General features: G+C 45.9%; 33 non-coding genes across 33 annotated transcripts; all 33 read left to right on the forward strand.

Annotated features, from left to right (window-relative positions):
* Nucleotides 1-132: 132 nt before the first annotated feature.
* On the forward strand, nt 133-206 carry trnat-ugu (transfer RNA threonine (anticodon UGU)). The gene has a single exon. It is a non-coding gene; the product is annotated as a tRNA-Thr (tRNA).
* Nucleotides 207-938: 732 nt separating this feature from the next.
* On the forward strand, nt 939-1,012 carry trnat-agu (transfer RNA threonine (anticodon AGU)). Its single transcript has one exon. It is a non-coding gene; the product is annotated as a tRNA-Thr (tRNA).
* Nucleotides 1,013-1,185: 173 nt separating this feature from the next.
* trnat-ugu (transfer RNA threonine (anticodon UGU)) lies at nt 1,186-1,260 on the forward strand. Its single transcript has one exon. It is a non-coding gene; the product is annotated as a tRNA-Thr (tRNA).
* A 188-nt stretch (nt 1,261-1,448) lies between these two features.
* Nucleotides 1,449-1,538, forward strand: trnar-ucu (transfer RNA arginine (anticodon UCU)). Its single transcript is given in 2 exon segments — nt 1,449-1,485; nt 1,503-1,538. It is a non-coding gene; the product is annotated as a tRNA-Arg (tRNA).
* A 582-nt stretch (nt 1,539-2,120) lies between these two features.
* trnat-agu (transfer RNA threonine (anticodon AGU)) lies at nt 2,121-2,194 on the forward strand. Its single transcript has one exon. It is a non-coding gene; the product is annotated as a tRNA-Thr (tRNA).
* Nucleotides 2,195-2,927: 733 nt separating this feature from the next.
* trnat-agu (transfer RNA threonine (anticodon AGU)) lies at nt 2,928-3,001 on the forward strand. The gene has a single exon. It is a non-coding gene; the product is annotated as a tRNA-Thr (tRNA).
* Nucleotides 3,002-3,174: 173 nt separating this feature from the next.
* Nucleotides 3,175-3,248, forward strand: trnat-ugu (transfer RNA threonine (anticodon UGU)). Its single transcript has one exon. It is a non-coding gene; the product is annotated as a tRNA-Thr (tRNA).
* Nucleotides 3,249-3,436: 188 nt separating this feature from the next.
* Nucleotides 3,437-3,526, forward strand: trnar-ucu (transfer RNA arginine (anticodon UCU)). Its single transcript is given in 2 exon segments — nt 3,437-3,473; nt 3,491-3,526. It is a non-coding gene; the product is annotated as a tRNA-Arg (tRNA).
* A 582-nt stretch (nt 3,527-4,108) lies between these two features.
* Nucleotides 4,109-4,182, forward strand: trnat-agu (transfer RNA threonine (anticodon AGU)). Its single transcript has one exon. It is a non-coding gene; the product is annotated as a tRNA-Thr (tRNA).
* A 173-nt stretch (nt 4,183-4,355) lies between these two features.
* Nucleotides 4,356-4,429, forward strand: trnat-ugu (transfer RNA threonine (anticodon UGU)). Its single transcript has one exon. It is a non-coding gene; the product is annotated as a tRNA-Thr (tRNA).
* A 188-nt stretch (nt 4,430-4,617) lies between these two features.
* Nucleotides 4,618-4,707, forward strand: trnar-ucu (transfer RNA arginine (anticodon UCU)). The gene is given in 2 exon segments: nt 4,618-4,654; nt 4,672-4,707. It is a non-coding gene; the product is annotated as a tRNA-Arg (tRNA).
* A 7,394-nt stretch (nt 4,708-12,101) lies between these two features.
* trnat-ugu (transfer RNA threonine (anticodon UGU)) lies at nt 12,102-12,175 on the forward strand. Its single transcript has one exon. It is a non-coding gene; the product is annotated as a tRNA-Thr (tRNA).
* Nucleotides 12,176-12,363: 188 nt separating this feature from the next.
* On the forward strand, nt 12,364-12,453 carry trnar-ucu (transfer RNA arginine (anticodon UCU)). Its single transcript is given in 2 exon segments — nt 12,364-12,400; nt 12,418-12,453. It is a non-coding gene; the product is annotated as a tRNA-Arg (tRNA).
* A 475-nt stretch (nt 12,454-12,928) lies between these two features.
* trnat-agu (transfer RNA threonine (anticodon AGU)) lies at nt 12,929-13,002 on the forward strand. Its single transcript has one exon. It is a non-coding gene; the product is annotated as a tRNA-Thr (tRNA).
* Nucleotides 13,003-13,175: 173 nt separating this feature from the next.
* Nucleotides 13,176-13,249, forward strand: trnat-ugu (transfer RNA threonine (anticodon UGU)). Its single transcript has one exon. It is a non-coding gene; the product is annotated as a tRNA-Thr (tRNA).
* Nucleotides 13,250-13,437: 188 nt separating this feature from the next.
* trnar-ucu (transfer RNA arginine (anticodon UCU)) lies at nt 13,438-13,527 on the forward strand. The gene is given in 2 exon segments: nt 13,438-13,474; nt 13,492-13,527. It is a non-coding gene; the product is annotated as a tRNA-Arg (tRNA).
* Nucleotides 13,528-14,001: 474 nt separating this feature from the next.
* Nucleotides 14,002-14,075, forward strand: trnat-agu (transfer RNA threonine (anticodon AGU)). Its single transcript has one exon. It is a non-coding gene; the product is annotated as a tRNA-Thr (tRNA).
* A 173-nt stretch (nt 14,076-14,248) lies between these two features.
* On the forward strand, nt 14,249-14,322 carry trnat-ugu (transfer RNA threonine (anticodon UGU)). Its single transcript has one exon. It is a non-coding gene; the product is annotated as a tRNA-Thr (tRNA).
* A 188-nt stretch (nt 14,323-14,510) lies between these two features.
* trnar-ucu (transfer RNA arginine (anticodon UCU)) lies at nt 14,511-14,600 on the forward strand. The gene is given in 2 exon segments: nt 14,511-14,547; nt 14,565-14,600. It is a non-coding gene; the product is annotated as a tRNA-Arg (tRNA).
* Nucleotides 14,601-15,074: 474 nt separating this feature from the next.
* Nucleotides 15,075-15,148, forward strand: trnat-agu (transfer RNA threonine (anticodon AGU)). The gene has a single exon. It is a non-coding gene; the product is annotated as a tRNA-Thr (tRNA).
* A 173-nt stretch (nt 15,149-15,321) lies between these two features.
* Nucleotides 15,322-15,395, forward strand: trnat-ugu (transfer RNA threonine (anticodon UGU)). The gene has a single exon. It is a non-coding gene; the product is annotated as a tRNA-Thr (tRNA).
* A 188-nt stretch (nt 15,396-15,583) lies between these two features.
* Nucleotides 15,584-15,673, forward strand: trnar-ucu (transfer RNA arginine (anticodon UCU)). The gene is given in 2 exon segments: nt 15,584-15,620; nt 15,638-15,673. It is a non-coding gene; the product is annotated as a tRNA-Arg (tRNA).
* A 475-nt stretch (nt 15,674-16,148) lies between these two features.
* trnat-agu (transfer RNA threonine (anticodon AGU)) lies at nt 16,149-16,222 on the forward strand. The gene has a single exon. It is a non-coding gene; the product is annotated as a tRNA-Thr (tRNA).
* Nucleotides 16,223-16,395: 173 nt separating this feature from the next.
* trnat-ugu (transfer RNA threonine (anticodon UGU)) lies at nt 16,396-16,469 on the forward strand. Its single transcript has one exon. It is a non-coding gene; the product is annotated as a tRNA-Thr (tRNA).
* A 188-nt stretch (nt 16,470-16,657) lies between these two features.
* trnar-ucu (transfer RNA arginine (anticodon UCU)) lies at nt 16,658-16,747 on the forward strand. The gene is given in 2 exon segments: nt 16,658-16,694; nt 16,712-16,747. It is a non-coding gene; the product is annotated as a tRNA-Arg (tRNA).
* A 111-nt stretch (nt 16,748-16,858) lies between these two features.
* trnat-ugu (transfer RNA threonine (anticodon UGU)) lies at nt 16,859-16,932 on the forward strand. The gene has a single exon. It is a non-coding gene; the product is annotated as a tRNA-Thr (tRNA).
* Nucleotides 16,933-17,120: 188 nt separating this feature from the next.
* Nucleotides 17,121-17,210, forward strand: trnar-ucu (transfer RNA arginine (anticodon UCU)). Its single transcript is given in 2 exon segments — nt 17,121-17,157; nt 17,175-17,210. It is a non-coding gene; the product is annotated as a tRNA-Arg (tRNA).
* Nucleotides 17,211-17,684: 474 nt separating this feature from the next.
* Nucleotides 17,685-17,758, forward strand: trnat-agu (transfer RNA threonine (anticodon AGU)). The gene has a single exon. It is a non-coding gene; the product is annotated as a tRNA-Thr (tRNA).
* A 173-nt stretch (nt 17,759-17,931) lies between these two features.
* Nucleotides 17,932-18,005, forward strand: trnat-ugu (transfer RNA threonine (anticodon UGU)). The gene has a single exon. It is a non-coding gene; the product is annotated as a tRNA-Thr (tRNA).
* A 188-nt stretch (nt 18,006-18,193) lies between these two features.
* trnar-ucu (transfer RNA arginine (anticodon UCU)) lies at nt 18,194-18,283 on the forward strand. Its single transcript is given in 2 exon segments — nt 18,194-18,230; nt 18,248-18,283. It is a non-coding gene; the product is annotated as a tRNA-Arg (tRNA).
* Nucleotides 18,284-18,757: 474 nt separating this feature from the next.
* Nucleotides 18,758-18,831, forward strand: trnat-agu (transfer RNA threonine (anticodon AGU)). Its single transcript has one exon. It is a non-coding gene; the product is annotated as a tRNA-Thr (tRNA).
* A 173-nt stretch (nt 18,832-19,004) lies between these two features.
* On the forward strand, nt 19,005-19,078 carry trnat-ugu (transfer RNA threonine (anticodon UGU)). The gene has a single exon. It is a non-coding gene; the product is annotated as a tRNA-Thr (tRNA).
* Nucleotides 19,079-19,251: 173 nt separating this feature from the next.
* Nucleotides 19,252-19,325, forward strand: trnat-ugu (transfer RNA threonine (anticodon UGU)). Its single transcript has one exon. It is a non-coding gene; the product is annotated as a tRNA-Thr (tRNA).
* The last annotated feature ends 58 nt before the right edge of the window (nt 19,326-19,383 follow it).

The raw sequence follows: 19,383 nt of genomic DNA on the forward strand, positions 1-19,383 counted from the left end.
AATCGTTTGCTTTTCTGAGAACTGACCACAAAGGGTGAAACCGAGGTGTCCTTTGCAGTTGCTTCCATTTGCAAACCATCCCTGAGCTGTTGTTGAAGGACAGTGTCACAAGCTAACATGTCTTGGCAGCAAGGCGCCGTGGCTTAGCTGGTCAAAGCGCCTGTCTTGTAAACAGGAGATCCTGGGTTCGAATCCCAGCGGTGCCTCTAACCCGTTGGCTTTGCTCTTTGTGATCGTTCTTGGACAGAGGGCCTGGGGACTTTGAATCGAGTTTCAATTGTGCAGAGGCTCGAGGACCTGCCTTTTCTGCCCGCAGAGTGTATAGCATTACACTGTTGGATGTGCAAATGCCCAGATGACTTTTGCCGTTTTGTCAACCCCATACTGCACAGTGTTGCCCTCGGGTAACAGAAAGCTTTTGAGGCCTCTTGTTCTCAACGTGTTCATTTCAAATAATGTCAATGTAGTCGAAAGGCTTCAAAAAACCCCATACTGCACAGTGTTGCCCTCGGGTAACAGAAAGCTTTTGAGGCCTCTTGTTCTCAACGTGTTCATTTCAAATAATGTCAATGTAGTCGAAAGGCTTCAAAATGTTGTCTTTTTTGTTTACCACTACATGTGCTTACCGAAAACTCTTGGCTCTTGCACACAAGGACCGGCCGTCACCACAGAGAGGTGCCAGACTTCCTTTCTCTTCCCGTAGCTTAGATGGTCTTTGCAGCTCTTGTGAATGGAGCTCCATAAACATGTGTGACGTGGGTTCTGGGAGTCCTGCTGAACACGGCTTTGCCAACAAACGCAGAGGCTAGCTGGCCACCCCCCACGCAGTTGTCAACAAACTATTTCATGCTATCCAGCGCCTGGTCCACGATTTGCATCTTTTTTTCTCTATGTTTTGCTCCTCTGGGTCGCCCTTCTGGCAGCAGGGAGCAGAGGTAGGCGCCGTGGCTTAGTTGGTTAAAGCGCCTGTCTAGTAAACAGGAGATCCTGGGTTCGAATCCCAGCGGTGCCTTTGACGGTACCCGTGTGTGTCGCAAGGCCGTGAACCCTCGCAATCGTTTGCTTTTCTGAGAACTGACCACAAAGGGTGAAACCGAGGTGTCCTTTGCAGTTGCTTCCATTTGCAAACCATCCCTGAGCTGTTGTTAAAGGACAGTGTCCCAAGCTAACATGTCTTGGCAGCAAGGCGCCGTGGCTTTAGCTGGTCAAAGCGCCTGTCTTGTAAACAGGAGATCCTGGGTTTGAATCCCAGCGGTGCCTCTACCCCGTTGGCTTTGCTCTTTGGGATCGTTCTTGGACAGAGGGCCTCGGGACTTTGAATCGAGTTTCAATTGTGCAGAGGCTCGAGGACCTGCCTTTTCTGCCCGCAGAGTGTATAGCATTACACTGTTGGATGTGCAAATGCCCAGATGAAAAACCATCACGTGGCACCGCCAAACAGTCACGTGGGCTCTGTGGCGCAATGGATAGCGCATTGCACTTCTAGATTGCAAAATGAGGCCATTCAAAGGTTGTGGGTTCGAGTCCCACCAGAGTCGTGACTTTTGCCGTTTTGTCAACCCCATACTGCACAGTGTTGCCCTCGGGTAACAGAAAGCTTTTGAGGCCTCTTGTTCTCAACGTGTTCATTTCAAATAATGTCAATGTAGTCGAAAGGCTTCAAAAAACCCCATACTGCACAGTGTTGCCCTCGGGTAACAGAAAGCTTTTGAGGCCTCTTGTTCTCAACGTGTTCATTTCAAATAATGTCAATGTAGTCGAAAGGCTTCAAAATGTTGTCTTTTTTGTTTACCACTACATGTGCTTACCGAAAACTCTTGGCTCTTGCACACAAGGACCGGCCGTCACCACAGAGAGGTGCCAGACTTCCTTTCTCTTCCCGTAGCTTAGATGGTCTTTGCAGCTCTTGTGAATGGAGCTCCATAAACATGTGTGACGTGGGTTCTGGGAGTCCTGCTGAACACGGCTTTGCCAACAAACGCAGAGGCTAGCTGGCCACCCCCCACGCAGTTGTCAACAAACTATTTCATGCTATCCAGCGCCTGGTCCACGATTTGCATCTTTTTTTCTCTATGTTTTGCTCCTCTGGGTCGCCCTTCTGGCAGCATGGAGCGGAGGTAGGCGCCGTGGCTTAGTTGGTTAAAGCGCCTGTCTAGTAAACAGGAGATCCTGGGTTCGAATCCCAGCGGTGCCTCTAACCCGTTGGCTTTACTCTTTGGGATCGTTCTTGGACAGAGGGCCTCGGGACTTTGAATCGAGTTTCAATTGTGCAGAGGCTCGAGGACCTGCCTTTTCTGCCCGCAGAGTGTATAGCATTACACTGTTGGATGTGCAAATGCCCAGATGACTTTTGCCGTTTTGTCAACCCCAAACTGCACAGTGTTGCCCTCGGGTAACAGAAAGCTTTTGAGGCCTCTTGTTCTCAACGTGTTCATTTCAAATAATGTCAATGTAGTCGAAAGGCTTCAAAAAACCCCCATACTGCACAGTGTTGCCCTCGGGTAACAGAAAGCTTTTGAGGCCTCTTGTTCTCAACGTGTTCATTTCAAATAATGTCAATGTAGTCGAAAGGCTTCAAAATGTTGTCTTTTTTGTTTACCACTACATGTGCTTACCGAAAACTCTTGGCTCTTGCACACAAGGACCGGCCGTCACCACAGAGAGGTGCCAGACTTGCTTTCTCTTCCCGTAGCTTAGATGGTCTTTGCAGCTCTTGTGAATGGAGCTCCATAAACATGTGTGACGTGGGTTCTGGGAGTCCTGCTGAACACGGCTTTGCCAACAAACGCAGAGGCTAGCTGGCCACCCCCCACGCAGTTGTCAACAAACTATTTCATGCTATCCAGCGCCTGGTCCACGATTTGCATCTTTTTTTCTCTATGTTTTGCTCCTCTGGGTCGCCCTTCTGGCAGCAGTGAGCGGAGGTAGGCGCCGTGGCTTAGTTGGTTAAAGCGCCTGTCTAGTAAACAGGAGATCCTGGGTTCGAATCCCAGCGGTGCCTTTGACGATACCCGTGTGTGTCGCAAGGCCGTGAACCCTCGCAATCGTTTGCTTTTCTGAGAACTGACCACAAAGGGTGAAACCGAGGTGTCCTTTGCAGTTGCTTCCATTTGCAAACCATCCCTGAGCTGTTGTTGAAGGACAGTGTCCCAAGCTAACATGTCTTGGCAGCAAGGCACCGTGGCTTAGCTGGTTAAAGCGCCTGTCTTGTAAACAGGAGATCCTGGGTTCGAATCCCAGCGGTGCCTCTACCCCGTTGGCTTTGCTCTTTTGGATCGTTCTTGGACAGAGGGCCTTGGGACTTTGAATCGAGTTTCAATTGTGCAGAGGCTCGAGGACCTGCCTTTTCTGCCCGCAGAGTGTATAGCATTACACTGTTGGATGTGCAAATGCCCAGATGAAAAACCATCACGTGGCCCGGCCAAACAGTCACGTGGGCTCTGTGGTGCAATGGATAGCGCATTGGACTTCTAGATTGCAAAATGAGGCCATTCAAAGGTTGTGGGTTCGAGTCCCACCAGAGTCGTGACTTTTGCCGTTTTGTCAACCCCATACTGCACAGTGTTGCCCTCGGGTAACAGAAAGCTTTTGAGGCCTCTTGTTCTCAACGTGTTCATTTCAAATAATGTCAATGTAGTCGAAAGGCTTCAAAAAACCCCATACTGCACAGTGTTGCCCTCGGGTAACAGAAAGCTTTTGACGCCTCTTGTTCTCAACGTGTTCATTTCAAATAATGTAAATGTAGTCGAAAGGCTTCAAAATGTTGTCTTTTTTGTTTATCACTACACGTGCTTACCGAAAACTCTTGGCTCTTGCACACAAGGACCGGCCGTCACCACAGAGAAGTGCCAGACTTCCTTTCTCTTCCCGTAGCTTAGATGGTCTTTGCAGCTCTTGTGAATGGAGCTCCATAAACATGTGTGACGTGGGTTCTGGGAGTCCTGCTGAACACAGCTTTGCCAACAAACGCAGAGGCTAGCTGGCCACCCCCCACGCAGTTGTCAACATACTATTTCATGCTATCCAGCGCCTGGTCCACGATTTGCATCTTTTTTTCTCTATGTTTTGCTCCTCTGGGTCGCCCTTCTGGCAGCAGGGAGCGGAGGTAGGCGCCGTGGCTTAGTTGGTTAAAGCGCCTGTCTAGTAAACAGGAGATCCTGGGTTCGAATCCCAGCGGTGCCTTTGACGATACCCGTGTGTGTCGCAAGGCCGTGAACCCTCGCAATCGTTTGCTTTTCTGAGAACTGACCACAAAGGGTGAAACCGAGGTGTCCTTTGCAGTTGCTTCCATTTGCAAACCATCCCTGAGCTGTTGTTGAAGGACAGTGTCCCAAGCTAACATGTCTTGGCAGCAAGGTGCCGTGGCTTAGCTGGTCAAAGCGCCTGTCTTGTAAACAGGAGATCCTGGGTTCTAATCCCAGCGGTGCCTCTACCCCGTTGGCTTTGCTCTTTGGGATCGTTCTTGGACAGAGGGCCTCGGGACTTTGAATCGAGTTTCAATTGTGCAGAGGCTCGAGGACCTGCCTTTTCTGCCCGCAGAGTGTATAGCATTACACTGTTGGATGTGCAAATGCCCAGATGAAAAACCATAACGTGGCCCGGCCAAACCGTCACGTGGGCTCTGTGGCGCAATGGATAGCGCATTGGACTTCTAGATTGCAAAATGAGGCCATTCAAAGGTTGTGGGTTCGAGTCCCACCAGAGTCGTGACTTTTGCCGTTTTGTCAACCCCATACTGCACAGTGTTGCCTTCGGGTAGAAGAAAGCTTTTGAGGCCTCTTGTTCTCAACGTGTTCATTTCAAATAATGTAAATGTAGTCGAAAGGCTTCAAAATGTTGTCTTTTTTGTTTACCACTACATGTGCTTACCGAAAACTCTTGGCTCTTGCGCACAAGGACCGGCCGTCACCACAGAGAGGTGCCAGACTTCCTTTCTCTTCCCGTAGCTTAGATGGTCTTTGCAGCTCTTGTGAATGGAGCTCCATAAACATGTGTGACGTGGGTTCTGGGAGTCCTGCTGAACACGGCTTTGCCAACAAACGCAGAGGCTAGCTGGCCACCCCCCACGCAGTTGTCAACAAACTATTTCATGCTATCCAGCGCCTGGTCCACGATTTGCATCTTTTTTTCTCTATGTTTTGCTCCTCTGGGTCGCCCTTCTGGCAGCAGGGAGCGGAGGTAGGCGCCGTGGCTTAGTTGGTTAACCCTCTGGGGTCTGAGGTGTTTTCGGGGTCCTTGAGATGTTTTGGCATGCTCTGACATTTTTGCTTTTTTCAGTTGCTTATAAACATATTAATGGCACAGGTGAAATTACACTCTATATAGCACAAACAGGTCTACCATAATGTGTGAGCAACATGTATGTACATGTTTGTATTTTTGAGAGAATATTGTTTATGCGTGATTATTGAAAAAAATAAAAAATAAAGTTTCTAATATAAGGCCACAAATAACATACTAAATATCTGTCCACAAGACTTTTGACTAGTGGATGTTGTCGCCTAGAGTATTTGCTTCAAATTGATCTGAAAATCATTCTGCCTAATCATTCACATAAAACAATAGATTGTTTTAAATTGTGAAAAACATTTTTTTGTTTGCAAAGGCAATATGCGGATGGGCGGATCGGCCCAACCCCCTCATGAATAATTAGGCAGTTCTCACCTGAGCAGACTGCATACTAATGAGCCTTTCATTCAGGGGTGTCACACAAGAAAGAATGCAAGGACAATATATATATAAATAAATAAACATTTATATATACACACACACACACACACATATATATATATATATATATATATATATATATATATGTGTGTGTGTGTATATAAATATTTATTTATGTATATATATATATATATTGTCCTTGCATTCTTTCTTGTGTGACACCCCTGAATGAAAGGCTCATTAGTATATATACATATATATACATATATATATATATATATATATATATATATATATATATATATATATATATACAAACAATAAAAATATAAATGAAAGCCAAAAGCACATTTTTAGTCACACCTTTTAGCCATCCACATACCATTTTTAGCCATCCACCGCGGTAAAAATAAACCAGTCTCATTTCAAAGTCGTACCCGAAATGACCGCCAGGTGGCGCAAAGGGACATTTAGCAAAACGTAAGTGGGGCTAATGTCTATTAACAGTAGCCTAAGGATGAAATCCTACAAGTTTTGGTAATTTCCAAATAAGCCTATACAAATTGTTGGTCATACAGATAAGATATAATCTTTTAAAACTGTAAAAGGCTAAAGTAGGCCTACACTCACAGGCTAAAGACAAAACGTTTTCTCGCTCATGTGAGAATCAAACGTTTGGATAGTTCCCAGCAACAAAATTCATAGCCGAGCGGTAGAACTTACGGTTCATCATCAAGATGACACAGGTTCAAATCCCGCACATACATGGTCTGCTGTAAATTTTATATTTATTATTGCAGAGAGATTTGTCTAGCTCTAAAACTCTGTTACACCATACAGTTTTTTTTTATATAGGCTATATATATATATTTTTTTTTTATTCCAGGCTCTCACGCCACACCCCCGATTTCTCACGCTGAAGTGTCAACCCGGTCGGTCAAATTCCTGAAAGATATAGTTTATCTATAGATCTACCTGTTGAGGCACTCGTGATCGACTAGTTATACCGCGAATTAGTTAAAATATCCCGTAATCTATCTAGAGCGAGCGTGCATGCAAGACAGATATTGTGCTCCAAACCATGCGCGCGCATGGCAGAGAGGTCTGTTCCCTACAACCTAGAGTTTTTAAAAACATGGTTTTAAGTAAAGTGTGATTTGCCAGGGGGGACTGGGATTTCCTTCTGGTCTAAACATCCCTACTTCTGCGAATTATTTTAATCCCCACACCCCTCCCTCCACAGCTAATCAATGCTATAGGCTACTTCACCAATATCAAATATATAAAATAGAGATATGCAACAGGCACGTTTAAACGACAAACAATAAAATCAAAGCCAGCGTTTCAGTTGTTCATTAGTTCCAGTGGCCTGAATGCATGCACGGCTTTTCAAAATTTCACAAAGCGTGTTGAGATTATTTTGAATGAAATATTGAAGTTTATAATGAAGTGTTTTGGCACACCACGCCGAGTGGCCCTATGCATTTTTCTAAAGTCGGGTTTTATTCTGGCATGGTGAGTTAGTGTTTGACAAACGCGGCGGCGCGTTCATTTAGATTAATTTATTTATCTCATTATTACAGCTAAAATAACTTAATAGGCGACTCCGTAATTTTTTGGTCAAACAGATAAGAGTAGAGTAGCTTACATCGTTCAAAACTGTAAACTTGTATTCATATTAGGCTAACGACAAAAACAGTATATCTGTCGTCTCTGTCTCCGGGAACTGCGCGTCACAAAAATGAACCGAAAGCCACTTCAGCTCAGTCACGATAAGAAATCGGCCATGTCTAAAGAATTTAAATGTCTAAATATTTAGGCTAATAAATGTTATCTGATTATGTAGGCTAATCCATATGAAAACGAGAGGTACAGAGGATCTACTCAAACATGCGCTTCCCGATGAGAAAATGACAAGACAAGGGTGAAAATCTCGCTCTAATTAAATGTAGGCTAAATCGCCCTGAATTAAAATGTAAAAACATAATAATGTATTTGTCGAAATGTTGCGATATTGTTTCATTTAAGTTCATATTTATTCTATAAATGTTATTTAATTTAGCAGCATTACCACGAAGCACCGTGTTTTGATATTTATTTGAATACAAAATAAAATAAAAACTTAATTCACAAATTGCATGCCTGGTTGTAAGGATCCAAAGATCCCTGTAGACTTTAATATTAAGTTGAACATTTTGTTAATGACAACAAATTAACAAGCGTTTTTTCAGATTATATTTAGTTTTGCTTGGAAAAAGCTGCCCCAAATCAGTTTTATTTCATTAATTATTGAAATAATGAAATATTTAGTAATAAACTTTTATGACAGAAATATCACTAGGCTACATGTAACTTAAATCATTTAATTCCTTCATTATCAACACTGTCTAGAATAGCGATTTAAGTGTGAATTGCGACTTCTCTTTGTGTTAAGTCAGCCTCAGACTCCGATAGCCTGTGGGGGGTTGGAGGGACAGTTGCTGGACAAAGGTGTTAATGTTCCTCTTTCATATGGAGAGTGTCGGATAGCCAGCCTGATGAGCAGGCACAATTATTGTAAGGATAAATCTGTGTCCAAATGTAGGCCCCATATCTTATTAAATTATAAATATTGTAGTTTATTTATTGTAGCCTATTTTAAGTTTTTTTTCACACAAAATTTCAATTGAAGTTATTGTAAGGTGAATTCAACAAGGCATGCTGTGTCTTTGAAGCAACAATTAAAGGCTAAATAATTATCATGCATTGATCATATCATGCATGCGCAACGAGGGAGACTAAATAAATTTGTTAAAAAGAGTTCCAGCGCGAGAGAGGCAAAGAAAAACGCATGTTTTTAATTTAATTATGTTTCTTTGGACAATTTTCGTTTTGTACTGTTTTAATTGTTTAATTTAGCTGTAATTTCTTTGGCAATACAAATTTAAAATGTCGCAATAATAAGATTAGCCTAGTGTTTCTTATTTTGCATCGCAAAAGAAATAAACTCTAAACCCGATGCAACCCTGTTTTAAATAAAAAAAAACTGTCCCGACACTTTATTTAAACCTTGAAATGTTCGAACTTGGTTTCAAACTTAAGTAATTTTAGTGTTCTTTTACATTACACAATAATTTAGCAGACTAAAGACGAGCTTCTTCATTTTCATTTTCTGACGCAATCGGCTGACAATCTTCCTTCATCAGTTTTTGTCGTTTGTGCAGCGGCTGCGGTTCTACAGGAATGTAGCAAATTTATGTTGTAATGATAATTAAACAAAACTCTTGACTTTAAATAAGTAAACAGTTATAAACAGTTAGCTATTTAAGCATCAAGATGGTAAAATATAAACGCTGTAGGGCAACATCGATTAACAACATGTATGCTACATTGAGATTCGATCTCGGGTCGTTTGAAGCTCCTCGAAGCTCGTGTTGTTGCGTTATCCACTGAGCAATCGTCTGTACGCTGTTTAAGTTGTAAAGCCTCATTGATGTAGCCTAAATGTTTTTATTGCAATGTTTTATGTTGAAATGTTTTCAATATTTATTCAATTACATTTCAGTAGCCTAATTTCAGTATTGTGATTATGAATTATTTTAACCACGTTTCACTTGTTGAATTCTTCTGCTACCAGCTTTCCTCTGGGTACAGTCATGCGCAGTCGTGAGCAGGAAGTAAAGCCGCGAAATCAAGGCCCCGCCCTCGCGCTCGTTGAATCAATCGCAAGCACACGCCCTGCACTTTTCTTAAGTGGCCTTGTCTGCTCCGTTCCTCTCCAATGATGTCTGCTGATTGCAGTACCTCGTTAAAATAAGGTAAATACAACTACTAACCACATAGTCAACATTATGAAAAAAAGTCCGTTGGTGCTTCAGTTACTACTTCGCACAGAGAACCTGTCAATCACAGCTGTCAATCATGATGTCACAGCACCGTTTTTATAGCATCAAATAACTAACTAAAAACGAACTTATTTTAAAAACAAACACTTGAAATTACATCAACGTGATAGAAACAACAGTAAATGACAGAAACTATCTTTAGAAAAAAGATATGTGAAGTGTAATTTAATTATTTTTGTTGGTCTCACGTCCCGTTGAATAACATGGGGAGGCGGGGCTTATGAGCTATACTAGGACCGGTCACCGGGGGGCGATCGAGACGTTTTGGCTTCACTTTTGAGGGCTTGTGCGGCACGCTTGATCTGAATCAGCGCGGTGCGGCAGCAGATTACGCATTAGAGAGAATAAACCGGAATAAACGAACACTTTTCATAGTCTATGATTGTAGCGCCTCTTAGCGGTAAAAGGCAGCAAATACACCCCACATTTTACCGCCGCGGTGGAACGGCTGATGTGGGCATTGTCATGGCTTGCCGACATTTGCGTTTGAATGGCGCGCGTCCTCCGTGGGCGTGTCAGATTATCGCGTAATGAAGTGTAATGAGCTGGGGAAAAAAATACTGACAGCACTCTCTTTTCATACAGATTGCATAAACTGAGAATATTTGTTTTTTACATAAATTACTTCATTTAAAAGAAGAGAATTCAAGCTTCATAAAGAAAAATCTCTCGTGCCTGTATGACAAGTAATCGCGGAGTTACAGTTAATCTTAGGACGCGTTTCAGAATGGACTTCACTGACAGAGAGAACGCAGAACTCGCATCATGTTTGTTTTTCTTTATTTGGTGAAAAGCACAACCCTTTGTTTTTATTGTGAGTATCCACAAAAAAAAATAAAAACTTAACAGGATCGATTGATGTGTAACATTTCTCTGTATGACAAAAATCGACTGAGTTATTTGAGTCTCTTTTGCACTGATAAGAAAAAAAGCGAGCAGATCACGCCGGCGTGATTGCAGACCCCAGAGGGTTAAAGCGCCTGTCTAGTACAGCCTTTCTCAAACTTTTTTCAGTCGGGGCACCTTTCAAAAGTGCATAAAATCTCAAGGCACCCCAGTGTAAAATATAAATTAAAAACACTGCATAACCCAAATGTAAATGCAAATGTCCTGTTTATTTAGACAGAACAGTAATGAACAGAGCATAATACGAACTGTAAATAACAATAATAATAACAACTTTACAGGGCTATCACTTTTGTGAAAAAATCCTGATCGATTTTTGAGACATAAACGTTCATTGAATCGATTGTAAAATCGATTTTCCATGTCTAAAGACGTTTCCATTTTCAGCGCCAAATAGGCAAATCCACGGACAACTAACAGGCATTAGCACGAGCGTAAAGAGTGCGTTTGAGACGCGCACAAGTCAGCAATATTTCTGATGATTTATTGGCATGAAGTTTCGTGCACAATGACAAACAGGAGTGCAAGATTCTCGAAAAACAATAAGCAGAGTGGACTGCCATAACATCAATGAAAAACATTACTGCAGGCTTCAACATGGCTGTGTTTACGATTAGAATTCACAAGTTCACACTTACAAATAAGTCAGATAGAATAAATGCGTATTTGGCGTGCTGTCCGAGGAGAGGGCTCCGAGTTAGGTATTCGGCCCGAACCCAGAGCACTCCCCCCGTATTCCTGGCTGTGAAATAAATAAATAAGCCAAGAGTGAGGAGTCGGGGTGGTGGAGGGATGCTGAAACTGTCAAGGAATGTTAGGTGAGTTGACAGAGTGAATATTTATATGCTTCCTTTCGTGCTGATAGGGTAGACATGGTAATTGTTTGATGACAAGTTGATTGGAATGATTATTTGAACGTGCTCCTCCCGAACTTTGTTTATAAAACATCATATGTCAAACAAATTTCGCCTACGTAGGCGATTGTAGGCCGGATCTGTATCTGTATGCATGGGACTGTCTGAATACCGGCAGAATTCACATTTTTGTTGTAAAAAGAGACACGTTATGCAGAAGTATAGTATAGTTTGTATGTGTGTTTGTCAGAGCCTGCAGTTGCTGTGTGACGCGCGTTCGCGCGGTCGGTGTTGTTGCTATAGGTTGCGTCACTTGCGTCAAGTTGTGTGTGTGTCTTGCTTCGGTCTTGTGAGACGGATATTTATGGTTAATTTTATATATATATTTTATCTAAAATGAATTTACAATTTTATTAATACGTTCATATGTTTAAAAAGAAGAAGAATGTATTTATGTAAATTCAAATATATATATATATATATTTTTAGCCTACGTAATTTTTTGGCGGCACCCCTGACAAAGTCAGGGGGCACCCCAGTGTGCCGCGGCACCCACTTTGAGAAAGGCTGGTCTAGTAAACAGGAGATCCTGGGTTCGAATCCCAGCGGTGCCTTTGACGATACCCGTGTGTGTTGCAAGGCCGTGAACCCTTGCAATCGTTTGCTTTTCTGAGAACTGACCACAAAGGGTGAAACCGAGGTGTCCTTTGCAGTTGCTTCCATTTGCAAACCATCCCTGAGCTGTTGTTGAAGGACAGTGTCCCAAGCTAACATGTCTTGGCAGCAAGGCGCCGTGGCTTAGCTGGTCAAAGCGCCTGTCTTGTAAACAGGAGATCCTGGGTTCGAATCCCAGCGGTGCCTCTACCCCGTTGGCTTAGCTCTTTGGGATCGTTCTTGGACAGAGGGCCTCGGGACTTTGAATCGAGTTTCAATTGTGCAGAGGCTCGAGGACCTGCCTTTTCTGCCCGCAGAGTGTATAGCATTACACTGTTGGATGTGCAAATGCCCAGATGAAAAACCATCACGTGGCCCGGCCAAACCGTCACGTGGGCTCTGTGGCGCAATGGATAGCGCATTGGACTTCTAGATTGCAAAATGAGGCCATTCAAAGGTTGTGGGTTCGAGTCCCACCAGAGTCGTGACTTTTGCCGTTTTGTCAACCCCATACTGCACAGTGTTGCCCTTCGGGTAGAAGAAAGCTTTTGAGGCCTCTTGTTCTCAACGTGTTCATTTCAAATAATGTAAGTGTAGTCGAAAGGCTTCAAAATGTTGTCTTTTTTGTTTACCACTACATGTGCTTACCGAAAACTCTTGGCTCTTGCACACAAGGACCGGCCGTCACCACAGAGAGGTGCCAGACTTGCTTTCTCTTCCCGTAGCTTAGATGGTCTTTGCAGCTCTTGTGAATGGAGCTCCATAAACATGTGTGACGTGGGTTCTGGGAGTCCTGCTGAACACGGCTTTGCCAACAAACGCAGAGGCTAGCTGGCCACCCCCCACGCAGTTGTCAACAAACTATTTCATGCTATCCAGCGCCTGGTCCACGATTTGCATCTTTTTTTCTCTATGTTTTGCTCCTCTGGGTCGCCCTTCTGGCAGCAGGGAGTGGAGGTAGGCGCCGTGGCTTAGTTGGTTAAAGCGCCTGTCTAGTAAACAGGAGATCCTGGGTTCGAATCCCAGCGGTGCCTTTGACGATACCCGTGTGTGTCGCAAGGCCGTGAACCCTCGCAATCGTTTGCTTTTCTGAGAACTGACCACAAAGGGTGAAACCGAGGTGTCCTTTGCAGTTGCTTCCATTTGCAAACCATCCCTGAGCTGTTGTTGAAGGACAGTGTCCCAAGCTAACATGTCTTGGCAGCAAGGCGCCGTGGCTTAGCTGGTCAAAGCGCCTGTCTTGTAAACAGGAGATCCTGGGTTCGAATCCCAGCGGTGCCTCTACCCCGTTGGCTTTGCTCTTTGTGATCGTTCTTGGACAGAGGGCCTCGGGACTTTGATTCGAGTTTCAATTGTGCAGAGGCTCGAGGACCTGCCTTTTCTGCCCGCAGAGTGTAAAGCATTACACTGTTGGATGTGCAAATGCCCAGATGAAAAACCATCACGTGGCCCGGCCAAACCGTCACGTGGGCTCTGTGGCGCAATGGATAGCGCATTGGACTTCTAGATTGCAAAATGAGGCCATTCAAAGGTTGTGGGTTCGAGTCCCACCAGAGTCGTGACTTTTGCCGTTTTGTCAACCCCATACTGCACAGTGTTGCCTTCGGGTAGAAGAAAGCTTTTGAGGCCTCTTGTTCTCAACGTTTTCAATTCAAATAATGTAAATGTAGTCGAAAGGCTTCAAAATGTTGTCTTTTTTGTTTACCACTACATGTGCTTACCGAAAACTCTTGGCTCTTGCACACAAGGACCGGCCGTCACCACAGAGAGGTGCCAGACTTGCTTTCTCTTCCCGTAGCTTAGATGGTCTTTGCAGCTCTTGTGAATGGAGCTCCATAAACATGTGTGACGTGGGTTCTGGGAGTCCTGCTGAACACGGCTTTGCCAACAAACGCAGAGGCTAGCTGGCCACCCCCCACGCAGTTGTCAACAAACTATTTCATGCTATCCAGCGCCTGGTCCACGATTTGCATCTTTTTTTCTCTATGTTTTGCTCCTCTGGGTCGCCCTTCTGGCAGCAGGGAGCGGAGGTAGGCGCCGTGGCTTAGTTGGTTAAAGCGCCTGTCTAGTAAACAGGAGATCCTGGGTTCGAATCCCAGCGGTGCCTTTGACGATACCCGTGTGTGTCGCAAGGCCGTGAACCCTCGCAATCGTTTGCTTTTCTGAGAACTGACCACAAAGGGTGAAACCGAGGTGTCCTTTGCAGTTGCTTCCATTTGCAAACCATCCCTGAGCTGTTGTTGAAGGACAGTGTCCCAAGCTAACATGTCTTGGCAGCAAGGCGCCGTGGCTTAGCTGGTCAAAGCGCCTGTCTTGTAAACAGGAGATCCTGGGTTCGAATCCCAGCGGTGCCTCTACCCCGTTGGCTTTGCTCTTTGTGATCGTTCTTGGACAGAGGGCCTCGGGACTTTGAATCGAGTTTCAATTGTGCAGAGGCTCGAGGACCTGCCTTTTCTGCCCGCAGAGTGTAAAGCATTACACTGTTGGATGTGCAAATGCCCAGATGAAAAACCATCACGTGGCCCGGCCAAACCGTCACGTGGGCTCTGTGGCGCAATGGATAGCGCATTGGACTTCTAGATTGCAAAATGAGGCCATTCAAAGGTTGTGGGTTCGAGTCCCACCAGAGTCGTGACTTTTGCCGTTTTGTCAACCCCATACTGCACAGTGTTGCCTTCGGGTAGAAGAAAGCTTTTGAGGCCTCTTGTTCTCAACGTGTTCATTTCAAATAATGTAAATGTAGTCGAAAGGCTTCAAAATGTTGTCTTTTTTGTTTACCACTACATGTGCTTACCGAAAACTCTTGGCTCTTGCACACAAGGACCGGCCGTCACCACAGAGAGGTGCCAGACTTGCTTTCTCTTCCCGTAGCTTAGATGGTCTTTGCAGCTCTTGTGAATGGAGCTCCATAAACATGTGTGACGTGGGTTCTGGGAGTCCTGCTGAACACGGCTTTGCCAACAAACGCAGAGGCTAGCTGGCCACCCCCCACGCAGTTGTCAACAAACTATTTCATGCTATCCAGCGCCTGGTCCACGATTTGCATCTTTTTTTCTCTATGTTTTGCTCCTCTGGGTCGCCCTTCTGGCAGCAGGGAGCGGAGGTAGGCGCCGTGGCTTAGTTGGTTAAAGCGCCTGTCTAGTAAACAGGAGATCCTGGGTTCGAATCCCAGCGGTGCCTTTGACGATACCCGTGTGTGTCGCAAGGCCGTGAACCCTCGCAATCGTTTGCTTTTCTGAGAACTGACCACAAAGGGTGAAACCGAGGTGTCCTTTGCAGTTGCTTCCATTTGCAAACCATCCCTGAGCTGTTGTTGAAGGACAGTGTCCCAAGCTAACATGTCTTGGCAGCAAGGCGCCGTGGCTTAGCTGGTCAAAGCGCCTGTCTTGTAAACAGGAGATCCTGGGTTCGAATCCCAGCGGTGCCTCTACCCCATTGGCTTTGCTCTTTGTGATCGTTCTTGGACAGAGGGCCTCGGGACTTTGAATCGAGTTTCAATTGTGCAGAGGCTCGAGGACCTGCCTTTTCTGCCCGCAGAGTGTAAAGCATTACACTGTTGGATGTGCAAATGCCCAGATGAAAAACCATCACGTGGCCCGGCCAAACCGTCACGTGGGCTCTGTGGCGCAATGGATAGCGCATTGGACTTCTAGATTGCAAAATGAGGCCATTCAAAGGTTGTGGGTTCGAGTCCCACCAGAGTCGTGACTTTTGCCGTTTTGTCAACCCCATACTGCACAGTGTTGCCTTCGGGTAGAAGAAAGCTTTTGAGGCCTCTTGTTCTCAACGTGTTCATTTCAAATAATGTAAATGTAGTCGAAAGGCTTCAAAATGTTGTCTTTTTTGTTTACCACTACATGTGCTTACCGAAAACTCTTGGCTCTTGCACACAAGGACCGGCCGTCACCACAGAGAGGTGCCAGACTTCCTTTCTCTTCCCGTAGCTTAGATGGTCTTTGCAGCTCTTGTGAATGGAGCTCCATAAACATGTGTGACGTGGGTTCTGGGAGTCCTGCTGAACACGGCTTTGCCAACAAACGCAGAGGCTAGCTGGCCACCCCCCACGCTGTTGTCAACAAACTATTTCATGCTATCCAGCGCCTGGTCCACGATTTGCATCTTTTTTTTCTCTATGTTTTGCTCCTCTGGGTCGCCCTTCTGGCAGCAGGGAGTGGAGGTAGGCGCCGTGGCTTAGTTGGTTAAAGCGCCTGTCTAGTAAACAGGAAATCCTGGGTTCGAATCCCAGCGGTGCCTTTGACGATACCCGTGTGTGTCGCAAGGCCGTGAACCCTCGCAATCGTTTGCTTTTCTGAGAACTGACCACAAAGGGTGAAACCGAGGTGTCCTTTGCAGTTGCTTCCATTTGCAAACCATCCCTGAGCTGTTGTTGAAGGACAGTGTCCCAAGCTAACATGTCTTGGCAGCAAGGCGCCGTGGCTTAGCTGGTCAAAGCGCCTGTCTTGTAAACAGGAGATCCTGGGTTCGAATCCCAGCGGTGCCTCTACCCCGTTGGCTTTGCTCTTTGTGATCGTTCTTGGACAGAGGGCCTCGGGACTTTGAATCGAGTTTCAATTGTGCAGAGGCTCGAGGACCTGCCTTTTCTGCCCGCAGAGTGTATAGCATTACACTGCTGGATGTGCAAATGCCCAGATGAAAAACCATCACGTGGCCCGGCCAAACCGTCACGTGGGCTCTGTGGTGCAATGGATAGCGCATTGGACTTCTAGATTGCAAAATGAGGCAATTCAAAGGTTGTGGGTTCGAGTCCCACCAGAGTCATGACTTTTGCCGTTTTGTCAACCCCATACTGCACAGTGTTGCCCTCGGGTAACAGAAAGCTTTTGAGGCCTCTTGTTAGCAGTGTCCCAAGCTAACATGTCTTGGCAGCAAGGCGCCGTGGCTTAGCTGGTCAAAGCGCCTGTCTTGTAAACAGGAGATCCTGGGTTCGAATCCCAGCGGTGCCTCTACCCCGTTGGCTTTGCTCTTTGGGATCGTTCTTGGACAGAGGGCCTCGGGACTTTGAATCGAGTTTCAATTGTGCAGAGGCTCAAGGACCTGCCTTTTCTGCCCGCAGAGTGTATAGCATTACACTGTTGGATGTGCAAATGCCCAGATGAAAAACCATCACGTGGCCCGGCCAATCCGTCACATGGGCTTTGTGGCGCAATGGATAGCGCATTGGACTTCTAGATTGCAAAATGAGGCCATTCAAAGGTTGTGGGTTCGAGTCCCACCAGAGTCGTAACTTTTGCCGTTTTGTCAACCCCATACTGCACAGTGTTGCCCTTCGGGTAGAAGAAAGCTTTTGAGGCCTCTTGTTCTCAACGTGTTCATTTCAAATAATGTAAATGTAGTCGAAAGGCTTCAAAATGTTGTCTTTTTTGTTTACCACTACATGTGCTTACCGAAAACTCTTGGCTCTTGCACACAAGGACCGGCCGTCACCACAGAGAGGTGCCAGACTTCCTTTCTCTTCCCGTAGCTTAGATGGTCTTTGCAGCTCTTGTGAATGGAGCTCCATAAACGTGTGACGTGGGTTCTGGGAGTCTTGCTGAACACGGCTTTGCCAACAAACGCAGAGGCTAGCTGGCCACCCCCCACGCAGTTGTCAACAAACTATTTCATGCTATCCAGCGCCTGGTCCACGATTTGCATCTTTTTTTTCTCTATGTTTTGCTCCTCTGGGTCGCCCTTCTGGCAGCAGGGAGCGGAGGTAGGCGCCGTGGCTTAGTTGGTTAAAGCGCCTGTCAAGTAAACAGGAGATCCTAGGTTCGAATCCCAGCGGTGCCTTTGACGATACCCGTGTGTGTCGCAAGGCCGTGAACCCTCGCAATCGTTTGCTTTTCTGAGAACTGACCACAAAGGGTGAAACCGAGGTGTCCTTTGCAGTTGCTTCCATTTGCAAACCATCCCTGAGTTGTTGTTGAAGGACAGTGTCCCAAGCTAACATGTCTTGGCAGCAAGGCGCCGTGGCTTAGCTGGTCAAAGCGCCTGTCTTGTAAACAGGAGATCCTGGGTTCGAATCCCAGCGGTGCCTCTACCCCGTTGGCTTTGCTCTTTGGGATCGTTCTTGGACAGAGGGCCTCGGGACTTTGAATCGAGTTTCAATTGTGCAGAGGCTCGAGGACCTGCCTTTTCTGCCCGCAGAGTGTATAGCATTACACTGTTGGATGTGCAAATGCCCAGATGAAAAACCATCACGTGGCCCGGCCAATCCGTCACGTGTGCTCTGTGGCGCAATGGATAGCGCATTGGACTTCTAGATTGCAAAATGAGGCCATTCAAAGGTTGTGGGTTCGAGTCCCACCAGAGTGGTGACTTTTGACGTTTTGTCAACCCCATACTGCACAGTGTTGCCCTCGGGTAACAGAAAGCTTTTGAGGCCTCTTGTTCTCAACGTGTTCATTTCAAATAATGTCAATGTAGTCGAAAGGCTTCAAAATGTTGTCTTTTTTGTTTACCACTACATGTGCTTACCGAAAACTCTTGGCTCTTGCACACAAGGACCGGCCGTCACCACAGAGAGGTGCCAGACTTCCTTTCTCTTCCCGTAGCTTAGATGGTCTTTGCAGCTCTTGTGAATGGAGCTCCATAAACATGTGTGACGTGGGTTCTGGGAGTCCTGCTGAACACGGCTTTGCCAACAAACGCAGAGGCTAGCTGGCCACCCCCCACGCAGTTGTCAACATACTATTTCATGCTATCCAGCGCCTGGTCCACGATTTGCATCTTTTTTTCTCTATGTTTTGCTCCTCTGGGTCGCCCTTCTGGCAGCAGGGAGCAGAGGTAGGCGCCGTGTCTTAGTTGGTTAAAGCGCCTGTCTAGTAAACAGGAGATCCTGGGTTCGAATCCCAGCGGTGCCTTTGACGATACCTGTGTGTGTCGCAAGGCCATGAACCCTCGCAATCGATTGCTTTTCTGAGAACTGACCACAAAGGGTGAAACCGAGGTGTCCTTTGCAGTTGCTTCCATTTGCAAACCATCCCTGAGCTGTTGTTGAAGGACAGTGTCCCAAGCTAACATTTCTTGGCAGCAAGGCGCCGTGGCTTAGCTGGTCAAAGCGCCTGTCTTGTAAACAGGAGATCCTGGGTTCGAATCCCAGCGGTGCCTTTGACGATACCCGTGTGTGTCGCAAGGCCGTGAACCCTTGCAATCGTTTGCTTTTCTGAGAACTGACCACAAAGGGTGAAACCGAGGTGTCCTTTGCAGTTGCTTCCATTTGCAAACCATCCCTGAGCTGTTGTTGAAGGAAAGTGTCCCAAGCTAACATTTCTTGGCAGCTAGGCGCCGTGGCTTAGCTGGTCAAAGCGCCTGTCTTGTAAACAGGAGATCCTGGGTTCGAATCCCAGCGGTCCCTCTACCCCGTTGGCTTTGCTCTTTGTGATCGTTCTTGGACAGAGGGCCTCGGGACTTTG

This window comes from Rhinichthys klamathensis, unplaced genomic scaffold (genome assembly GCF_029890125.1).
Source record: "Rhinichthys klamathensis goyatoka isolate OS25496 unplaced genomic scaffold, OSU_Roscu_1.1 h1tg000192l_1, whole genome shotgun sequence".
Lineage (NCBI taxonomy): Eukaryota > Metazoa > Chordata > Actinopteri > Cypriniformes > Leuciscidae > Rhinichthys > Rhinichthys klamathensis.